Source organism: Pinus tabuliformis, chromosome 4_2, assembly GCF_031772625.1.
Source record: "Pinus tabuliformis cultivar Carrire ecotype Pingquan chromosome 4_2, CPIR1, whole genome shotgun sequence".
Classification (NCBI taxonomy): domain Eukaryota; kingdom Viridiplantae; phylum Streptophyta; class Pinopsida; order Pinales; family Pinaceae; genus Pinus; species Pinus tabuliformis.
The window spans coordinates 7,722,172-7,743,119 of NC_142304.1; positions in this window are offsets into that span (position 1 = coordinate 7,722,172).

The window sequence follows — 20,948 nt, forward strand, 5'->3', positions numbered from 1 at the left end:
TTCATGTTAGGAGTATGCATGTGGTTGAGGAGACAATAATAAATAACAATTAGGGTGAAAATGTGTGTGAGACAGAGACAAAGAAGTGTGTGCAGTGAAATAGTGGAACTTGTGAACATAAAAATAAATCACATGTGGGGCCGAAAGTGTGACTCTAATGGGGGGTTACAAATAACTCTCTAAGTCACAACAAACCTATGTTGAGTTTATGAACTTATTTAAATTTGATAGGGAAAATAGTGTGAAAGATTTCAATACGAGTTAGTTAATTTATTACATATGGCACTGAGAAAAGGGAAGGACTTAGGGATTGCTATATTAGTGAAAGACTCCCTTTGTGCTATGCAATCTCATAGTGTCCAGACTATGATTTTCACTAGGTCGAGGATCAATAGTTGACTGGTTGAACACTAATTTCCTGTATCTGAAGGAGAGTGGGATTCATGTCCCCTACCATGAAGTGAATCTATTGAATCCCGAGTGAAGCTTATTCTCAAGGCATGAAATTTATCTTAGGGGTCACCATCTGTAAGAGAACTATATTGCAACTGAGCCTATGGTGTGATGGACAATGGCTTTCCCTTCTTTAGTTTCTAGTAGATATTAAGTGTATTATATAAATGTAACTATTTATCTTTTAATGAAAGCGAAATATTATTCTTATTTTTCATGAAAGTTACTATGTTGATTTACTAAGAAATATTATAACAATGAGATGAAAAATGTGTAAATGTGTTTAGTTACTACCTCTTATTTATTTTATGCATCAATTATAAGTACATAAGTTTCCTTTGAAATATGTTTCTTGTGATGAACATGAGAGGTATAGTAATATGTATTAGAATGTATAAGTTGAATTGAGCTTCAAGGTTCTTCAAAGTATTCTTCTATGTGAATGAAGCTTACCAGGACATCTATAGGATTGATCAATTGTGCTATATTTGTAACATGCCAAACCCTCTTATTGAGGTGGTACTACTCTCACAAAAGCCTGACAATAGGAAGATATAGCCAAATAAAATATACATAACTTAAACAAAACATATGACCATGTGCACAATAAAGCCATACCGGAAAGGAAAAAAAAAACATATAACATCAAAATCAAATATGTGTCAACCAAATTCATGAAACGTGCACATAATAGGTTTCAAGTACTTATCTAATGAATTTTCCAACTAGATGCAAACCTCATATGTTCCTCCCAGACATAGATCTTTTTGCTCCAATTCTCTCAACAATTGGTCACCCTCAAGCTGGGCCCATGACTCCACTCAATACTGGCTTCTTGAGAAAGGTACACACCTTGTACTAAACATATCAGGCCTAAGGTAACCAAACTTTATAACCTTCAACTAATAGTATCATATCCCCCATCAACCTACACCCAAATGATGCACCCCCTTCACTACGCCTAGAGTCCCTTAGGCTATGCCACTATCTCTAGAGCATCTATCTTGGCCAGTTAGGGATACTCATAACACTACGAATCTAATAGTCCTACTACTGTTAGATGTCCTTAGGTACCCTCCAAGCCCTCATGTAGCCAAGGTACTAAAATAAAAAACCTCCAACCAATAGGCTCACATCCCCCATTAACCCTTATCTTAGTTTGCCTGGGATGCTCATGACACTGCAGTTCCAGGGGTTCTATTTCCCTCACGGGTCTTTAGGTACCCTCTAGGCTCTCCTCTAGGGAACCCTATCCCTTATTGACTAATAATTCACTAAATAGGGAAACAACATTTTTATACACTTAATGTCCCCTTTTACTTTATATTATAATATTATATTATAACATTATAATATAACTTTATATCATGATACTTTTTTTTCATGGAGTCTCTCCCCCCCATACTCTTTTATCCCTCGATCTATAGTAAAATAGCAAGTCAACTAAATGGCATGTCAACTAGGCTCACTGACATGATCACCACGCAGGATCAATAGCTTAGAACTCATAAATATGTTGGCCCATTAGCCTAATACATCATACATATATAAGAATGCAGACCTCAATGGATCCTGACTCACTAGCCTAATAATACAGGTCCTCTAACCCATTACATAAGCACACCAATCATAAACATATCAAAACCACACCCACTGGCCTAACATATCTATACATCTAGAGGCATGCAAGCCTTAATAGAATTCTGGATCACGAGCCTAAGTGTTACATGTACATTTATATTATCATTCGCAAGGTCGAGGGCTACATTTTACTCCCCTTTATTTGTGCATTGTCCTCAATGCATTTAACATATGTATAGTTGGAATTGTAAGTACTACTACTACACAGTCTCCTCATGTTCACAGTTTCCATCTATAGGTTCATTGTTCATATGCTACACTGATAGCTTTGCTTTAGGACACCCTCAACCCCCTATGCATCGAATAAGATCTACATGTCCTCATCGTGCCCCAAAACTAATGGGGTGCAACTTGACATGATCACCATCATACTTGTGTATCATCTAGGTTCCCAATGAGTACATGAAGTATATAAATAAGTAGGTAGTCGATTATTATTGTGAAGCATCCACTCCTTAATTGTTTTTTTGTTTGAACATGGCATTTCTAAAGGTAGAAGTATCTCAACTACAAGTGCAATAGAGAAGTACTAGTAGAAACCCAATTTCTGAAAATGACAAGTGTCGTAAGCTATCAATGTACCCATGATAGGACCATTTTCTTTTAAAATATGTGGCCCAATTAGATAGACTGGATTTTCAGTCCATAGTTTCGGTGTTATGATGCAACAAGCTCTGTGACACTGTAGATTGTTCTAAGGTAACTTTAAAAAGAATTTTTGAGGACCAAATTGCCTCCTTTGTTAATACCTCACTATATATTTGAAAACCTTTATTGCCATGCTTTCTTAGCTCTTCATGTACAAATGAACCCTCCATATCATCATTATTATACTTATTTAGTTGTTCCAAAACTTGAGAAGGATTTAAGTTGTAGTATTTAGCATGCTACCATGAGTAGTCCTTGTTATTTAATTTCCCACAATGCTAAAAATTACAAAGTAGCCAGAAGGGAGTAATAACATGACTGCAAGTAATTAATTTTTCAACCACTCAATTTACTGTAATGAGACCAAAGTAGATCCTATGTGACTTAAACATATCTAAAGGAATCTTGTAAAGTATAAACCTTGGTACATAATTTGATGAAATATGCAAAATGGGTTGTGCCTTTTTCACAAAAGAATTTATTAGCATACCATGCGTATTTGAGTGAATATCCTTTGGATAGTTGGATACAAACTTTATTTCTAACAAGGGCATCCAAAAATCACCCTTGGATAGTTGACTTCTAGATTCTTCACAACAATTTTTTCTCACTAGCTTCATCTTTGTCTTAGGGGAGTTTTCCTTGAGGGTCTTTTATCCAAAACCTTGCCCTTATAATCCTAAAGGTGTGTACAAACTATTGTATGGTATTTATCTTCCATATTAGAAATACAATATGATATAAATAGACCAGTTAAATTTGCAATAACTACGAAATCAAATAGCTCAAGCTATTCAGATTTTGTCTTTCCACCAAATTTGTCAGGTGTTGCATGTTCTTCATCAGAATTTATCCATACCATTGCATTTTTTTTTATATTGCACAAATTTCATCCAAACTACTCCCTCAATGACATCTCTTCTCATTCATTTCTTCAATCTTATCCTCATTATACATCATAATGGACAAAGTCGTCGAAAATCTCGTGATTGACCTTTTGGCACTCTATGCTACTATCAAGATATTTTTCACTATGGGAAGTATCGACATTGTATTCCTACATATCATTTCCAATTGTGTTACCCAAGTATTGAACATTAGTTTTCTCCACAACCTCTCAGAGAATTTCACAAATCCTTTCAAGGGATTGAGAATGATGACAGTTAGATAGTTGATCTTTTCCTATTAGTTTAACACCTTATTCCTCATGATCATCATTCTGACTATGAAATGAGTCTGTATTTGTTGTTGCACCTAGGCTTTAGAGTCCTTTCCATTGTTTTTTTTAGTTGGAGATAAATATTATGAAACCAGATGCTCATTTGACTCTACTGCACCATCAACACCAAACACAGAATATGGAAATTGGTTAACAAGTTCTCTCCTTTGAGGTAATCATTTAGGTAGAAATATATTCATGTTATCAAGATTAGAACATTGAACTAGATTTGATATTTTCTTATCTAAAAACAATTTAGGGCTAAAAGGAAATCTTTGTAAAAGTCCATAGTTACGATCACTTTCTACCGAAGTGCCTTTCACACTGTCCAATAAGTGACTCCCTTTTTCTTTGAACTATGATTCCTTTTTTTGTAGTCTTAAGGAAGTCTCATGACTGGGAGGAATTTGTAGGGAAATGCAACAAGTTTGAAATTTGAGACAGGAATCAACGATCTCCAACTTCAATTCCATGTTGACAACTTGATCCTCTTCCATTTTCTTTTGTTGTCCATTCCTCATCCAAAATACTTCAGATTCACATGAAACAATGAATTGGTCTTGCTCAACTACAACATGAAATTCAAAGACGTCAATTTTGATTTGATAAACTTTTTTTTTCAACAATGCATAATTGCCTTGTGGTGTTAGGAATCATATAAGAAATTGAGAACATACCATTGTAGTTCTATTCAATGGAAAGAAAGCTATCACTACTTAAAAATGCAACAATATAATCGACACTCAATCCATGATCATTGATCTTGTAACATTTATATTTTAAATCCTCTAAGTGGTATTCAGAGGAACGAAGCTGCCATAGGTGAAATTACTCAGGTCCTTATGACCTCTAAAGCATAATGGAGAAGATAATCATTCCTTGCTTTGATGAATTCTCTTTGGAGATACTTCTAGAAAGTAGTCTCTCATTCCAAGAGCATGAATTTGAGTAGAAAAAATTTCCCTCTTTTGGCAAAGATAAATGCACCCTTGATTAGCATCATGAACAACTCCCTATGCCTTCCTATAATATTTAGTTGTTTCTTAGTGGACCTATTCCATCCTATGATTTGAAAACATCATTTGATGGGAAAATGCTATTAGTTGTACTCTTTTTTTCTTACTTTGGCCCTTTGCAAGGATCATCAATAAAAGTTTCCAAAATAGTTTTATTTTAACAAACCATTCCATAGGAGTTAGCTACATGCTATGAGAAATATTGAAGCTAAATTATTTAGTGAGTGGATAACCACGAGTTCTAGCAATGCCTTCTTTAGCATCCTTCAAGTAGTTCACAAGTGTTTTCTTAAAATATGACTTTGCATTTTGTGACAATCTTCAATATGTGAAATATTAACTCTTTTATTCAAAGGTTTTCTCCTAATCTCTTGAAACTCCATGTGTGCTTTTGCTAAGAAAAAATATTCACTTTCTTGAATTGGAAATCCTGACATGGCCCAAAAATTTCTAATATAAACCTTTTTTTCAAAATATCTATTTGGAGTATGCTTTTGGTGCACCAGAGATGCATATCCAAAAAGAGACTTACCCTCTATTGGACTCACATCCTCCAACTTGTGTTTCTTGCTTCCCTCTCCTCTTAAGAAATGATTGTTTTTAAGATGGAAACCCCCAAAAATTACATGCTTTGAAGGAGTGTATGATATTAATACTTTTGCAAATACACTCATTCTGAATTCAACAGGGAACCTATTATTTTACACTCTCATATGATGTTTCTTCTACAACTGGTCTTTCGAAACATGTTGCATGCAAATCCTTTCTAGGAACCCCACTGTTGGAATCATCCTTTGTACAAATAAGATCAAGATCAACATTTGAAATCTATAATTTTTTCTTTTGTAGACTACTTTTAGTAACCTTCACACTAGGATCAAGAATTTATTGAATGTAACCTCTGGTGCTTTCTATTATTCTTCATTAATTTGAATAATAGATGCGCCTTTAGTTAACTTAGAAAATGTTGGATTGATAGAAAATTCCCCACCACTACTCATAGTTTTTAACTCTGCAATTCTTGTTGTATGTAATGCTCCACTTGGAACTGATCTTGTATCCTATCCATTTTCTAATTGAATATGCCTATGGAGCTTCAATACACTTTTTTTTGTTGCAATTTTCTTTATTAGGTTCTCCAAGTCAGTGCATCAGGTTTGGTTATAGATGAGCATGTTTTTGGCCAACTAAGCCATTTTGGACAACAATAGGCTTTTGATTATAGGATGGCTACTGAGATGGACCCTCTGTAGCCACCCCACAGACTTGCACTACACTTGACATGTTGTACAAATTGTAATTAATTAATTTTGCATCATAGCCATTTAATTACATATCCCTAGGGCTTGTTGTTATTTGCAAAATTTCCACTGGTATTTTCCATCAATGATTCATGTTTCTCCCTTTGCATTCTTCATCCTCACTATCACTATTTGCATCCGATAATCTAATAACAAGGTTATCATATTTCACTTTTGCTTTAGGAGATCTAGCAGCAGGATGTAGATCTTCTAAACTATATAAGGATACAACCTTTTCCTTACAACCACATAGTGGAATAGATAGTACACTAGAAAATTATAGTTTTGTCCCATTTGCATCTAGCAAATTACTTGTATAATGAAGTTTTCTAGAGAGTGGGTACGATGCTTGCTATTTTCTCTTCTTCTTCTTCTTGGGCATAGAAGCCATAACCTTTTCTCCAATTATATTCATGTTAAAATTGACTTTTGCATTGAATTTCTTCAAATTTGTAAGTAAAAATTGTAAAGGGGATGGTCAACCCCCCTCCCCCCCCTTATTCTTACAGTCTCCGCTACACTGCCTTGTCCTCCCACATTTTTCTTCGTTGGTTGCTTATTTCATCCATTTACTAGTTTCCACGTGATATAAACAAAAGTTTTATGTCTTTGAAAGTTCTCATCAAACCACTAGAAAATCATGCTATTTGCATGAACTTTCAAGGCCTTTCACCATTTCTAGCATCAAACAGTACAAAAATATAGATTATCAAGCCTTAAGCAAGGAAACTAGTACCATGTTAATAAGTAAATAAAATATAGAAAACCATAAATCTTTTGAAGGAGAAGAACATCATATTTGAAAAGTGATGATGGCTAGAATGTCTTACAAGAGAAGCTTGGTGCACGAGGGTTAATCACATTCACATTTCCTAGTGGTTTGGGCAATTTTTTGTTCTTTATACATTGGGGTGCCTCTACCCACAACTTTTGCCATCATGTGGGATCTTTGATTATTTTCCTCCTCCATTTTCTTACCGGTTCTCTTGTTACTATTAATGTCTTGATTATTCATCAAGTTCATTGCATGCTCACCTTCATTCAAACCATCCTCATCATTTTTACATGTAATTTCTCTCATCTTTGACTGTCGTAAGATGGAATTGAAGAGTGCCATTAAGAAATGCATATGCTAAGTAGGCTAAAAATAGTGAACTCATTTACTCTGATGCTTAGAACACAATTTTTTCCAAAGAGCTGGAGGGCTTCCTTGCTAAGCCTTTGTTGGGCATATATAAAAACCATAATATTTTCTAAAACACCATTTATTCAAGGCATTTTTCCAAACATTTTGTAGGAATCCATTATATTCACCTCATTCCCATACATAGTTATAAGGGAATTGGTAATTGATAAATGTGAATCAAATCCACTTGAAAATGTGGCCAAGAATTTTCTTACCAATTACCACATATTTCACGGTGGAGTAATTCTTCCAAAGAAAAGTGTATGCCTTTTCTTGACTCTTCTACACACACATAACTTACATTGTGGAGCTCATAGTTTGAACCCTCGAGTGAGCATTCTTAGAATCCTAGGGAGGCCATAGAATGCTAACCAAAGGAACAACACCACCTTAGATGAGCTGAACCATTCCCTATGTTGCTTGCATGCTCATGGACATTGATAAAATGTAACCATGCATGTCATTTGTTTACTTGTAATTAATCAACATATGAGTTTCAATGGTGATGAACCTCGTCGCCTATTATCATTTAGTGGGCTTTAAGGGTGGAAAACCTTGTTAGCTGTTACCATTTGGTAAGTATTAAAGGTGGCAATCCTTGGTAACTCTTTCATACATTTTGTAAAAAATAGATGTGTAACCTCAATATTTACATATTATGCAAATATAGATAGTGATTCCACTATAAAGAAAACATCTTAGTTCTTCTTCACCATGCCCAATTTGCAAATAATCCCATTGCAACATTTCCAAATTCACATATACTTTAAGAATTCGTAAATTATCATGTTGTAAGTTTGATAATTGCATTTGATAAAATACCCTGAGAGCTTCAACACTACCTCCACTTTTTTCATATCATCCATTCTTATAATTTTTTAAAACTAAATCTTATTTTCGCTTTAAGTCAAACAATTAATAAGAATACTACCATTTCACCTATGTCCTTTATCTTTAACCCATGCAGGCTCAGTGTTGCACCCTATGCTCTAATACCACTTGTAGCATACCCAACCCTCATTCTGGGATGATTCCACTCTCATAGAAACTGAAAATATCAAGACATAACCAAAGAAAATATACATAAATTAACAAGAACATATAACCGTGTGCATAGTAAAGCCATAATTTGAAAAAAAAAACAACAACAACAACAAAAAACAAAAACATATAAAAATATAGTGAAATACATGCAAACAAAATCCATGAAACATGCACAAACCAAGTTTCAAGCACTTATCTAATGATTTTTAAAGTCGGCACTAGACCTAGGATGTTCCTCCCAACCATAGTATGTGCTGCTCCAGTTCTCTTAGTAGCCAGTCACCCTTGATCTAGGACAATGAATCCACTTGGCATCAGATTATTAAGCCAGATAGCCACCTCATACCAAATATAACAAGGCAAAAGTACCAAACTTGATAGCTTCCAATCAACAAGCTCACATTCCCCATCAATCTGCACCCAAGTGGTGCAACCCCTTCACTGCACCTACAACCCCTCTAGCTTTGCTACCACCTCTAGTGTGTCTATCTTGGCCAACTAGTGATGCTGATAGTATTGTAACTCCAAGAGTCTTGTTTCCATCATAAGTCTCTAGGTACCCTCCAGAACCTCATGTATCAAAGGTACCAAACACTGTAGCCTTCAACCAATAGGCTCACATCCCCCATTAACCCTTATCTTGATCGACCAAGGATGTTCATGACAATATGGTTCTAGGAGTCCTGCTACCATCACAAGTCTCTAAGTACCCTCCAAGCTCTCCTCTAGGGACTCCTATCCCTTACTAATTAATAATTTAATGAATAGGGAAATCATACTTTTATAGACTTGATGTCCCCTTTTACTTTATATTATAATTATGTTATAACATTATAATATAACTTCATATCATGATACCCTTTTGTCATGGAGTCTCACCCCCCCATACTATTTTATCCCTATGTCCGTAACTGAATGATAAATTAGCTAAATTTCATGTCATCTAGGTTCATTGGACTAATAATCACATAGGATCTCGAGCATGGAATTCATAAGTATGTTATCCCATAGGCCTTATACATCATACCTACAAAAACACATAAGCCTCAATGGAACTCGACTCACCAGCTTAATAATACAAGTCCTTTTCCCTATTACCTAGGTACACCAAACTTAAAAATATCATTACCTTGGCTGATTGGTTTAACATAGATACATACAGAGACATGCAAGTCTCAACATAATTCTGGCTCACTAATATAAGTGTTACACATACATTTATTTTATCATTCACCGGGGTCTAGACCATGGGTTTTATAGTATCCCTAAATTGAATAAGTATATTAGGAGGCTTCCATGATTAGAGACCTTGAAATTGGGTGTTTAAGTCCTTGTAATGATAGTCCTAAGTGATAGTTTGGATATATTTTTTCAAGGACTTGGGGGACCTTGTTTTCTCGAGTGCTAAGCTAAAAAATTGACTTCTTTGTTTGAATATTTTGAAGTGTGATGTTTGTAGTTTGTAGTCGCCAAGAATGTGATAATATCATCTTAGTTTAGGTAAAGAGGAGGATTTAGTGATTGGACGTCTTCTATATTTCTTTCATGGAAATTCTTGGTTGTAGGTAGTGTTTTGGATGACTTCATAAGCTGGGGAAAACTTTTTCATTTTTAGAGGTACTATAAGAAAGTATCTTCCCTTTTAAGATTTAGTTTAAATCCCTTGAAATATACAAAGGTGCTTAGTAGAAGTTTTGAAATTCAAGGATTGATTCCCTTGCTTTTACGTGACTTGAAAATTTTGGGATTAGGGCCTTTAATCCCTAGTCCCTACTTACATGGGAGAGAGGGAGATGTGACTGGGAGCTTGTTGCACCAGGTCTTAAGCATGAGCTCCACAAATTGGACCAACCTTAACTCTCTATGGGAAACTTTGTTTTGATTATCTTTTCCAATGACTCAATGAGATGTTACACCAGACCAACCTTAACTCATCAAACATTTAGATATCCAATTTGGTGGCTTGATGCTTATTAGTAGATCTATATTTTGACATAGATATGTGCATTGGTTGATCTCCTTCAACCAAACTAGGTGAATTCATTGAATACAATTTCTAGTTATCCCAGTGTTCCAATGACCTGGTTAACAAAGCTATTGATTAATAAAGATACAAAATCTTAGGATCTATCATGTGATAGGATCAGGGATCTAGAATTTATCAAGATATGGATTCTATTAAGAGCTAGAGATAGAAAATTTTGGGATCTATCATGTTATGGGACCAAGGATCTGGGGTTTGTTGACACACACACACACACACACACATATATACATATACACATATATATACACATGTATATATATATATATATATATATATATATATATATATATATATATACACATAGGATTTAGTGATTGGACATCTTATATATTTCTTTCATGGAAATTCTTGGTTGTGGGTAGTGTTTTGGATGACTTCATAAGATAGAGAAGACTTTTGCATTTTTAGAGGTCTTATAAGAAATTATCTTCCCTTTTAAGATTTGGTTTACATCCCTTGAAATATACAAAGCTTCTTAGTCGAAGTTTTGAAATTCAAGGATTGATTCCCTTGCTTTTACGTGACTTGGAAATTTGGGGATTGGGGCCTTTTATCCCTAGTCCCTACTAACATGGGATAGAGGGGGATGTGAGTGGGAGCTTACTGCACCAGGTCTTAAGCATGAGCTCCATTAATTAGACCAACCTTAATTCTCTATGGGAAACTTTATTTTGATTATCTTGTCCAATGGCTCAGTGAGATGTTACACCAGACCAACCTTAACTCATCAAACATTTAAATATCTAACATGGTGGCTTGATGCTTATTAGTAGATCTGTATTTTGACATAGATATGTGCATTGGTTGATGTCCCTCAACCAGACTAGGTGAATTCATTGAATACAATTTCTAGTTATCCTAGTGTTCCAATGGCCTGGTTAACAAAGCCATTGATTAATAAATACACAAAATCTTAGGATCTTCCATGTCATAGGATGAGGGATCTAGAATTCATCGAGATATGGATTTTATTAAGAGCTAGAGATAGAAAATTTTGGGATCTATCATGTTATGGGACCAAGGATCTAGGGTTTGTTAACACACACACACACAAAGACACATGCATATATATATATATATATATATATGTATGTATGTATGTATGTATGTATGTATGTATGTATGTATGTATGTATGTATGTATGTATGTATGTATGTATGTATGTATGTATATGTATATGTATATGGATATGTGTGTATATATACATGTATATGTATATGTGTGTGTGTGTGTATACACACACACACGCACAGACACACACGGACACACAACACAGATATATCTATATATATATATATGAAATTTCTTATAAATGGATTTCATGAAAAACCTTGATTCCAAATTGAGTAACTTGTAGCGATGAAACCTTGAGTTGATGAAATGTGATTTCATGGTTACAATAGATCGAGAATCTAGAAATATGGAAAAGAATAAACAACGTGCTTCACAAGAAACAAAGGTTCAAATGGTAGTTGGACAAACCACGTGGGGGTTACATGGCATCCAAGTGGTAAATTATGTGGCACGTTGATGAGCACATTTGTGTGGAAAATACACCAATATTTAGATGACATGGCATGTTGATGTGTCATTGGCATGACTAGCTAGTGTGGCATGGTGACATGGTAATATTTGTATGGAGGAATCAATGTGGTGGTCCCTGTGGTGTGTGCAATGGTAGGTGATGTGGAATATATTGGAATTCCACAATTTTGGATAAATATAAAATGAGACTTATTGCTTTTTCTAGATCCATATTGGTGGAAAATTAAAAGGCCAGATATCTAAACAAGTGGAGATTTAACCCACATTAGATATTGCAACATGGAAAGGTGATGTGGACTAGAGACACTTTAGCATTTAGGTGGAGGCTAGGTGGCATTTTTTTAGAAGAAATATGTAGTGTGGAAGATCAACATAAAAATTATCTATAAATACCAGAAATTCAATAGAACAAGACTTTTAGAAAATCCTAAACCTAGATGTATAGAGAATCAAACTGTTGATTGTAATGGAAAAATGGAAGCCTAGATTTAGATGAATCCAGATGTTTGGAAATCCTAGATACATCCCAACATCTAGACATTTATAATTTGTTACAATTGTGACTTAAGGGAAATCTTAGATCTTGATACAAGGGGGATTTGTTGTCATGTTTTCTAGGTCATGGCCCGTGTAGTGGTGACATGTGGTCAAAGAGATGCCAAATGCTTTCTATGTATTTTTGACGTAGAATTGTACAATGATGAAATATGGGAAAGAGGACTACCATATATCTGATGTGTGGTAATGGTATAGAAGCTGATGTGGCACATCGAGTGGAAAATTTTCAAAATGCCTAAATTTTTGTCCTCAATCATATTTGGATTAAATTTATATCGTTGGAAAGCTACCAATGAGAAAAATATTGTAACATCCCCTTGTTTTATCCTTTCTTATTGTAATAATAATTGTGATTTCCACATCAGTTTGGAGAGAGCCATGACTATACAAACCTATGATTAGATATCTGACAATTATTAATTAAAATTAATTAATTAACACAACTGAAAATTGAACAACCTTATGGATCCTTGGTCTAAGGGAAGCTTGCTTGCTCACTAATTTTACCTTAATTCACTTTAATGTTTTAAGCCACTTTCTTTTCACCTAGTTTGGAAAGTTGTTTGTAGCTAAGAGAAACCAATGTCTGACAACTATAATGTGATGTAATTGTGGCTAAACTGAGTTGGAAGATTCATTGCCAGCCATTATTTGATAGGATTAGGGCCGTGGAAGGAAAATATATTCCCATTCCCATTTCCTCTTGAAATAGAGGATACAACCCTTCAGAAGATTGGGGCCTAAGACATAAACACATTCTAGAGAAGCCAACATAGGACTTTCTCTAAGGTCCAAAGAGACACACTAGAGAAATACGAGAAGAGAAAATGTGATACTCTCTCTTGCTTATGTGAAGGAATGAGACATGATTTATATATATGTGTGTGTGTGTGTGTGTGTGTGTGTGTGTGTGCGTGTGTGTTTGTGTGTGTGTGTGCACAAAACAAATGAATTTAGGGATTCATTCGTTGGATGCTTGGAATAGAATTTAGATTCCCAAAATTTTTAATGTTTAAATCTCATGTGGAATTTGATTTCAATTATCCCTATGATTTCCGAGGCTTTGTGACCTTCATCCTGCACCCTGTGACCTTGGGTGTTAACTACATTTCTTGTTTCTGAGGCTACTAAAATTATAGTGTGAAGCTTCTTTTGTCAGTGTGCAGTTGAAGGGTTGAAAATTCAACTACTTGGTGCTTGCCTTGTTTGAGTCCTTAGCTTGTGTGTTAAACCACTCAGTGCTTGTGGCTTGGTTGTTGCACCACTAAGTTCTTGCTTTATCTACAAATCCCCTTAGTTCCCATCGAGAAATTAAAAACAAAACTAGATGCTTTCCAATTGGCTATTAAACCACCATCACAATGGGTTCATTCATATAAAATTGAGAAACACACCATTTACTTGAGTTGGGTGAATCCCTGTGTTTTTAATTCAGAGAGTAAGCGAGTCACTGGGGTATTTACTAAAAGAGAGTAGTTGATGAAACACTTGGGAAGTGGACTCCATCCCTTGAGAATTTACCAATCCATTGGTGGGAAATTCCCTCGTGCAAGCATCCTCTCAGAATTTGGATTTGGCTCAGGGTTGGTCAGCTACAAGAGAGATTGCAATGTAACTAGCCTATGCTAGTTGGGTGGAGAGTGGAAGTCCCTCAAGTTCCAACTATTTCAAGTTATGCAGATAAGTATAACAACATGTATTTATTTGGACTGAGGATGATGGAATTTCTTATTATGTTATTGGTAGATTTATGGTTCATAACTACTCATGATAGGTTGTTGAATTCATTTCATGTTAATGGTGGACAAATTGTTGTTGAGTCTTGAAAATGTCATTCATTTCCATTACACTTTCACTATTATGTCCATTATATCACCTCCATTTCACCTCCATTTCACTACTATGTCACCACATTCATCCCACTTTCATTATCATTGGGCCACCTTTATGTTTTTCCAATCTTTATTAATTCTAAGTCTTTTAAGTGAATTTGTGGTTAAAAATTAGAAAATAATGTGCATATGCTTATACCTAACAAATGGGTTGAGTTTGTTGACATGTGTAGGTTGAAAGGAGACTTCTAGAAGACCCTTATGTGGCACTCTAAGGCCAAATTCGAATTTGGTTGGAAAGAATCATGGGATCATGAGGATATGTGTCACATCTCCTAATTGTATTGTAACTCTAAGAAGACATGTGTCTTATCAGTTCCTATTTTGATTAGGACTCTAGAGGTAGAGGGAGAGATTCATGGATTCTCATTAATGAGATGGCTCTCATCTTTTTGTATAAATAGGAGATCTCTCTCCTTCATTAGTTAGTCCTTTTTAGTCCTTTTTAGTCTTTAGTCCCTAGTTCTTAAGTTTGTAGTTCTTCCTTGATGGCTTTTGGAAGCTTTGGAGAGCTTTGTTGTACTTTGTACTTTTGAAGAATTTGAATAAAGCTTTGATGTTCTCAACATGGAAGGAGATGTGAAGTAGATTTCATGGAGCATATTAGGATGTAAGGTAGAGTAGATTTCATTTTGTAAATATTGCTTTGTAGAATGTAAGGTAGAGTAAATTTCATTTTGTAAATATTGCTTTGTAGGATGTAAGGTAGATTAGAATTTTCATTCATGCAATTTTAATTCATGCAAGTGTGTTCAATTTTGCTTTGATTTCATGACTAGTGGCATGTGTGATCATCTTGTCTATGTTGCTGACCTTTATTTTTCTGCAATTTGATTTTCATTAGTATCATTTCTTTGACTTGTACTTTACTTTCTGCTCTTAGATATCAAGTTGTTCATCTATTGATGGTTCTTTTTCCATAATCAAATAACTTTATTGGAGCCAAAATATCACTTAGTACAGCTTAGTTCAGTTTGCTTTAAGACTCACATTGCTGACTTGTTCATAACTGTTCTCACATGATAAATCTAGCTGAAAGGCAAAAAGGTTAAGAAAAGGTTAAAGTAGTGTGATTTGTCTCCTTTATGTAGTGTCACTTAGATTTCACATTGCTTAGATTAAGATGAAGAGTTAGATAGTTGTTCTCACTTTTAATTGAATTTAATATAGATTTCATTTTCATTTTAAATCAGCAGCAGAGATACTGGGCCGATGTCATTAGTCCTTTATTTGATGTCTTTATTTTTCCTTTAAGCATTTGATTTCATAGGTAGTAGGGGGCCCCTGCCTTGTATAGTTGTCATTTTATTTTTGCATTTTATTTCACCATGTATATTAGCTGTACATAAATTGCTTTCAAGTTGATTGTAGATTAGTGATGCATATAGCCTTTTAATGAACTAATGATGTGATAGAATCATCTTGTCCTTTTGCTGAAGCAGCAAGGATACTGGGTCTCATAGTCATTCTCTCATTATTTGATTATTGCATTTTATTTCGATTGAACTAGTTGCATTAAACACTTTAGAAAACCAACAAGAACAAAACCCCAAAAACAACATAAACTATAAAACAACGAAGTAAGAGAAAGGTTAACTAAGCACATATAGTGCACCACACTTCATCAGTTTACGATACCCGGATTGATAATTTATGTAGAGCAATTTAAGACATTAAATTGACTAGACATTTTGGCGCCGTTGCCGGGGAAGTGTAATTAGGAGACCTTATTTCTTACATCTAAAAAAAAAAAAAAATTAACAATTATTGAGTATGCTCTCCTCCTGCACTTTGTGTGATCTGGAGGATCAGAAAAATGATTGTTATGTAAAAAAAAGAAGTTAATGATTCTTGAGTATGCTCTCCTCTTGCACTTTGTGTGATCTGGAGGATCAGAAAAAGAATTGTTAAGAAAAAATAGGAGACAAAATAAACTTCATCACTTCAATTGATTCAAGAAAAAAGAAGAGGAAAAAAAGAGAAGAAAAACAATCTATGGCTATCTCCATTCCTAGTTTTCGCTGTGGCTTCGTGACTCTTCAAATAGTGTGTTCTTTATTGGTGTGTCTTTCCTATGGTTGGATTGGAATTTCTTGTCTCCCACATAGATCTCTGATAAGGATCAACAGTGTGAAACTACCACCATCAAACAATGGTGTACTGTCTTACTTATGGTATTGATATAGTGTTTAACACATCCCTTGTAGTCCTGGTCATGAGATTATTGTAGGAAACCGACAGTGAGGAAGATGATATTTAGCGTCAAATTAATCAAATAATTCATCTTCAGCAAATAAGAGAAGAGGTTTCACTAAAATGTGCTCATAACCATTGCAACAATGGAATAGATAAGCACTTCATTTTCAGCAGTTAAAAACCACTGTCTCTCTATGCTCTAGGTCAGCTCATATAAGTCATCTGTATGCGTCCTATCTAGATACCCTACCCTCTAAGATCATAGCAAATACTGTCTCTTCTTATTGGAATGATGTTCTCTGTCTCAAGGCAATAACTTCTAGCTGCACCGACAAGAGCTAATTGCTGCACTGAAAGGAGCTTCATTCTTTCATTCACGGGCAGACCAGAGCTTCATTCATGTTGACCAGAGGTTCACGCACTTAACTGAGTGTCCAATAAGTCTTTACATGGACTGGACCTAATTCCTGATTGACAAGAACTTAATGCACTGCCTAGCTGCATCTACCTTCTAGCTAATACTTCCAACGGTAACTACGACTAGGTACTATCGACAATGGAGAAAAGCCAATGACTAGGGACAATGATTGAACCTGTGTAATACACCTACAAAACATTAGATCAAGCAAGAAAAACGAATGCAAATTCATAAAAGGCAGAACAGTGAGAACAGTAAAACTCAGGGAAAACGTAAACACAGAAAAAACGTCAAACTTCAAATGTTCGATTTGACCAAAAAAAGTCGAGTTTAGAAAAACTAAAACATGGGTTTTTTTTCAAGGTGGGTTAATTAGATAACCCAGAAACCGTTTGAAGAAATTTGTGGCGGTCTGGGAGAAATTCACAGTTCTTTGGAGCCCATTTTTCACTACCGCGCGTGAAAAAAAACAGAGCTTTCAATTAAATGAGCGGACAGTGATTTAATTCGGCTGTGTGCTGGCACCACCACGTCTTCCACCCTTTGCCACCACGTCCTTTGCCCATATGCCACCCGTTGCAATTCATTAAAACCAGCAGTTTCAATCCCAGACGGCGCTCCATTACATAAACTGGTTGGATACGGCTCTTCACAGCCGATTGATAGACGTGGCGTGAACCAAGTGACCAGTTTCATTACGGCTCTTCTCCACCGTATAACTCTTATTTCCGTTGTTTATCTTCTACTCCCTCGTACTCATACCATTTCTACTCTCCATTCCCGCTGCAAACTCCACGGCTGTGCTTCAAACCTTGATTACAGTCACCAATACGCCTTGCAATTCGATTATGGCCACTCCACTTGCCTCAAGAATCCCGTAATCAGTTTGTTTTTCCCTTGAATGTCCACACACAGTAAAATTTTCAGCCGGAGTTGAAAGCTGAGAATGGGAAAGCTTGGCAGAGCTGAACCGTGAATTGCATTAGTTAAGTTAGTTGTCTTGAGGGGGCACTTACACTGTTTCAAAAGATTAGCAGTCAGTAGCATTAATCATGGGAATAGTTTTCCATCTGCCATTGTAGTCTCCAGCAATACATAATTGTGTAAATTCCCATCATTTGCAATTGTGTTCTTGCTACAATAGTCTTTTACTGCAGTGAGTTTTGAAGCAGAAGAAACATTGCATTTTACAATCTTCACGTGTATGGACTTTGAGTCAAGCACAACATCCTTCAGGTTCACCACTTCTGCAATCAAAAAGGGTGGTTCCTTTGCTATTTCCATGGAAAAGGCTATCATATGGAAGATCAGTTCGTTTACACCTTAACTTTCTTTTGGCTGATGCTATAAACTATTAATGTCACACAGCGTTTCCGCAGCTGAAAACTGTTTCTGCAGCTCGCACCAGTTTCCGCAGCTGATCCCGGTTTCCGCAGCCAATCCCGGATTCCGCAGCTGTTTTCTTAAATGCTATGTTCCAGGTGTCCTCCGGGTAGAAGAGCCACATGGGCAAGTTTGTGGGATCAAGGACATGGTGTGTGTCCTTCCAGCTCATCCAAACCGGTCATCAAAACCCATGGTCAACAAGGAGGCAAATACGGTCAAACTGAATTAAAGGCAGAACCGGAAGGGCTTAAGTCTATGAAAGGGTCAAATAGTCATGATAATGGTTATAGACTGTTTTTTTTCATCAATAAAACTATTTTTCTCTGCAGACAATAAAAATAAAATAAAATAAAATAAAAAAAATTGATCAAACTGCACTTTCCGCAGCCAACCCAAACTTTCCGCAGCTGTTTTGTTAAACTCTAGGTTGCAGGTGTCATCAAGCAAAACAAGCCACATGGGTAGCTAGGGAAATGTCAGTACATGAATGGTGTCCTATTCATTCGATCAAATTTGATGAAAAAGACCCCGGTCAAAGGGAAGTCAAATTGTGTGTTATCACTAAGTCGCCACACTGAGTCGCTACATGTCAAGAAAAAATAATAATTTTGAATCAATGAAATGAACAAGTTATTTTCTCACTTTTCTGAAGGTATTGATTAATTTTGGATTGATGATGAAAAATGAATGGCTAACTTTGTATCCAAGATTTTTAGCTACAAAACTGTGCACATTCCGCAGCTAAAGTCCAATTCCGCAGCCAGAAAAACCTCATTGTTCAAATCAGCCTATCTTTCTCATACAAAATCAGATTTTGATGATTTAAGTATCGTTGGAAAGATCTCAACAAGATCTATACAATGAGAAATCTATCATTAGATTTTGAAATGGCAAATAATGAAATAAATTGTTGGAAAGAAGCAACATTCAACTTGGGCACCAATTCCAAAGCAGGTATAAATTCTTTTGATTTTTCCTTTGAGAACTTGTTTCATTAATACAAATTCTTAGTTTTGTGTGTAAATATCATAACTAGAGAAATTGATCACCTCTCTCCTTTGATAATCTTACATTCCATTGCAGAAGAAGTATTAGTTTTTTTGCAGGTTCCAGGAGGAAGGACAAATGACTACAAGAGAATGGTGTCTCTCTAAGAGACCAATTTGTTTCATAAGAGGATGATCAACAACAAAGAGGAAATATGTTGATGCAAAATCAGATCCAAACATTTGAAAAACTTTCAGATACTATTGTCTCCACCACATTCATCCATCACATCCATACTTCATAATAAACCATTCACCTCATTCCACTCCATACTTTCCACTTACATTCACATACACTTTCCATCTCTTTTTGTCCATTCATAACCCACAAATAAAAGCAAGAGGCTCATTCATATGCTTATTGCCATTGCCATTTCTGTTCTCCATTGCCATCTTCCATTTTCATCTTCCATTTCTTGTTATTTTCATTCCGCAAATAAGCCCTACTTCAATGCAAATTATTGAGTCCATAGTCCTTTGAGTCTAATTTCTTTGTAAAAACACCTTGAGGCTTGCATGCCTTAATGGCAAGTCCTCATGCTGACAAACAATGGGAATACATTAATGTCCCTTGTTCGTTAGATCTTCTAGGTGACTCGACATCAGCAAATTCATTCGTACCTAGCAAGATGTGTTTGGGCATCTTGACTCTCATTGTCATCAATGGTGAGAGTTCTCGTGTTGACTAGTGGCATCCATTAATGGCCACTAAGCCAACAATTTCCTACTATGTTCGACATCAGAACATCTTTTCACATAGTAGGAATTGTGCCAATGAGTTTTGAAGACATGAAGACTATTATTTTCAGCATTTTGGAGCAAATTCAACAAGTTTTAGTAGAAGCAATAAAAAGTCATCTTATCTCTCTATCCATGACTCCTCTTATTCAGCCACTTGAAGAAGAATATGATCAGAATTTTTCAGCCACCACACATACAACTCATCCATTCCAAAGGGTAAGTGAAGGTACGTCATTTTCTAACTTTTGACCATAGAATTCCATAAAAGCTAGAATGATAATTGCTGGAAAAACATTTCTCTTCCTCATTTCATAAAATTTCCAATACCATCAGTTGGGGGGGGAATACATTCATATTCATATCTTGCCATGTCCATATCATATTCAGGAGCTCACATACTTCCAACATATATTAATTATTACATTGCTATTATGAGCATACAATGGCTTTTGAAAAAGTTCTTAAAGGATAAATTGGATACAAACAAAATCATGGTTGTCACACAAGAACCAACCATCATGCAATCCAATAAAGATATACTTTGCAACAATAATCAAAATATCATTATGCAAAGTTCAAAGATCAAAATAGAAGAAAAAAAATGGTTGTA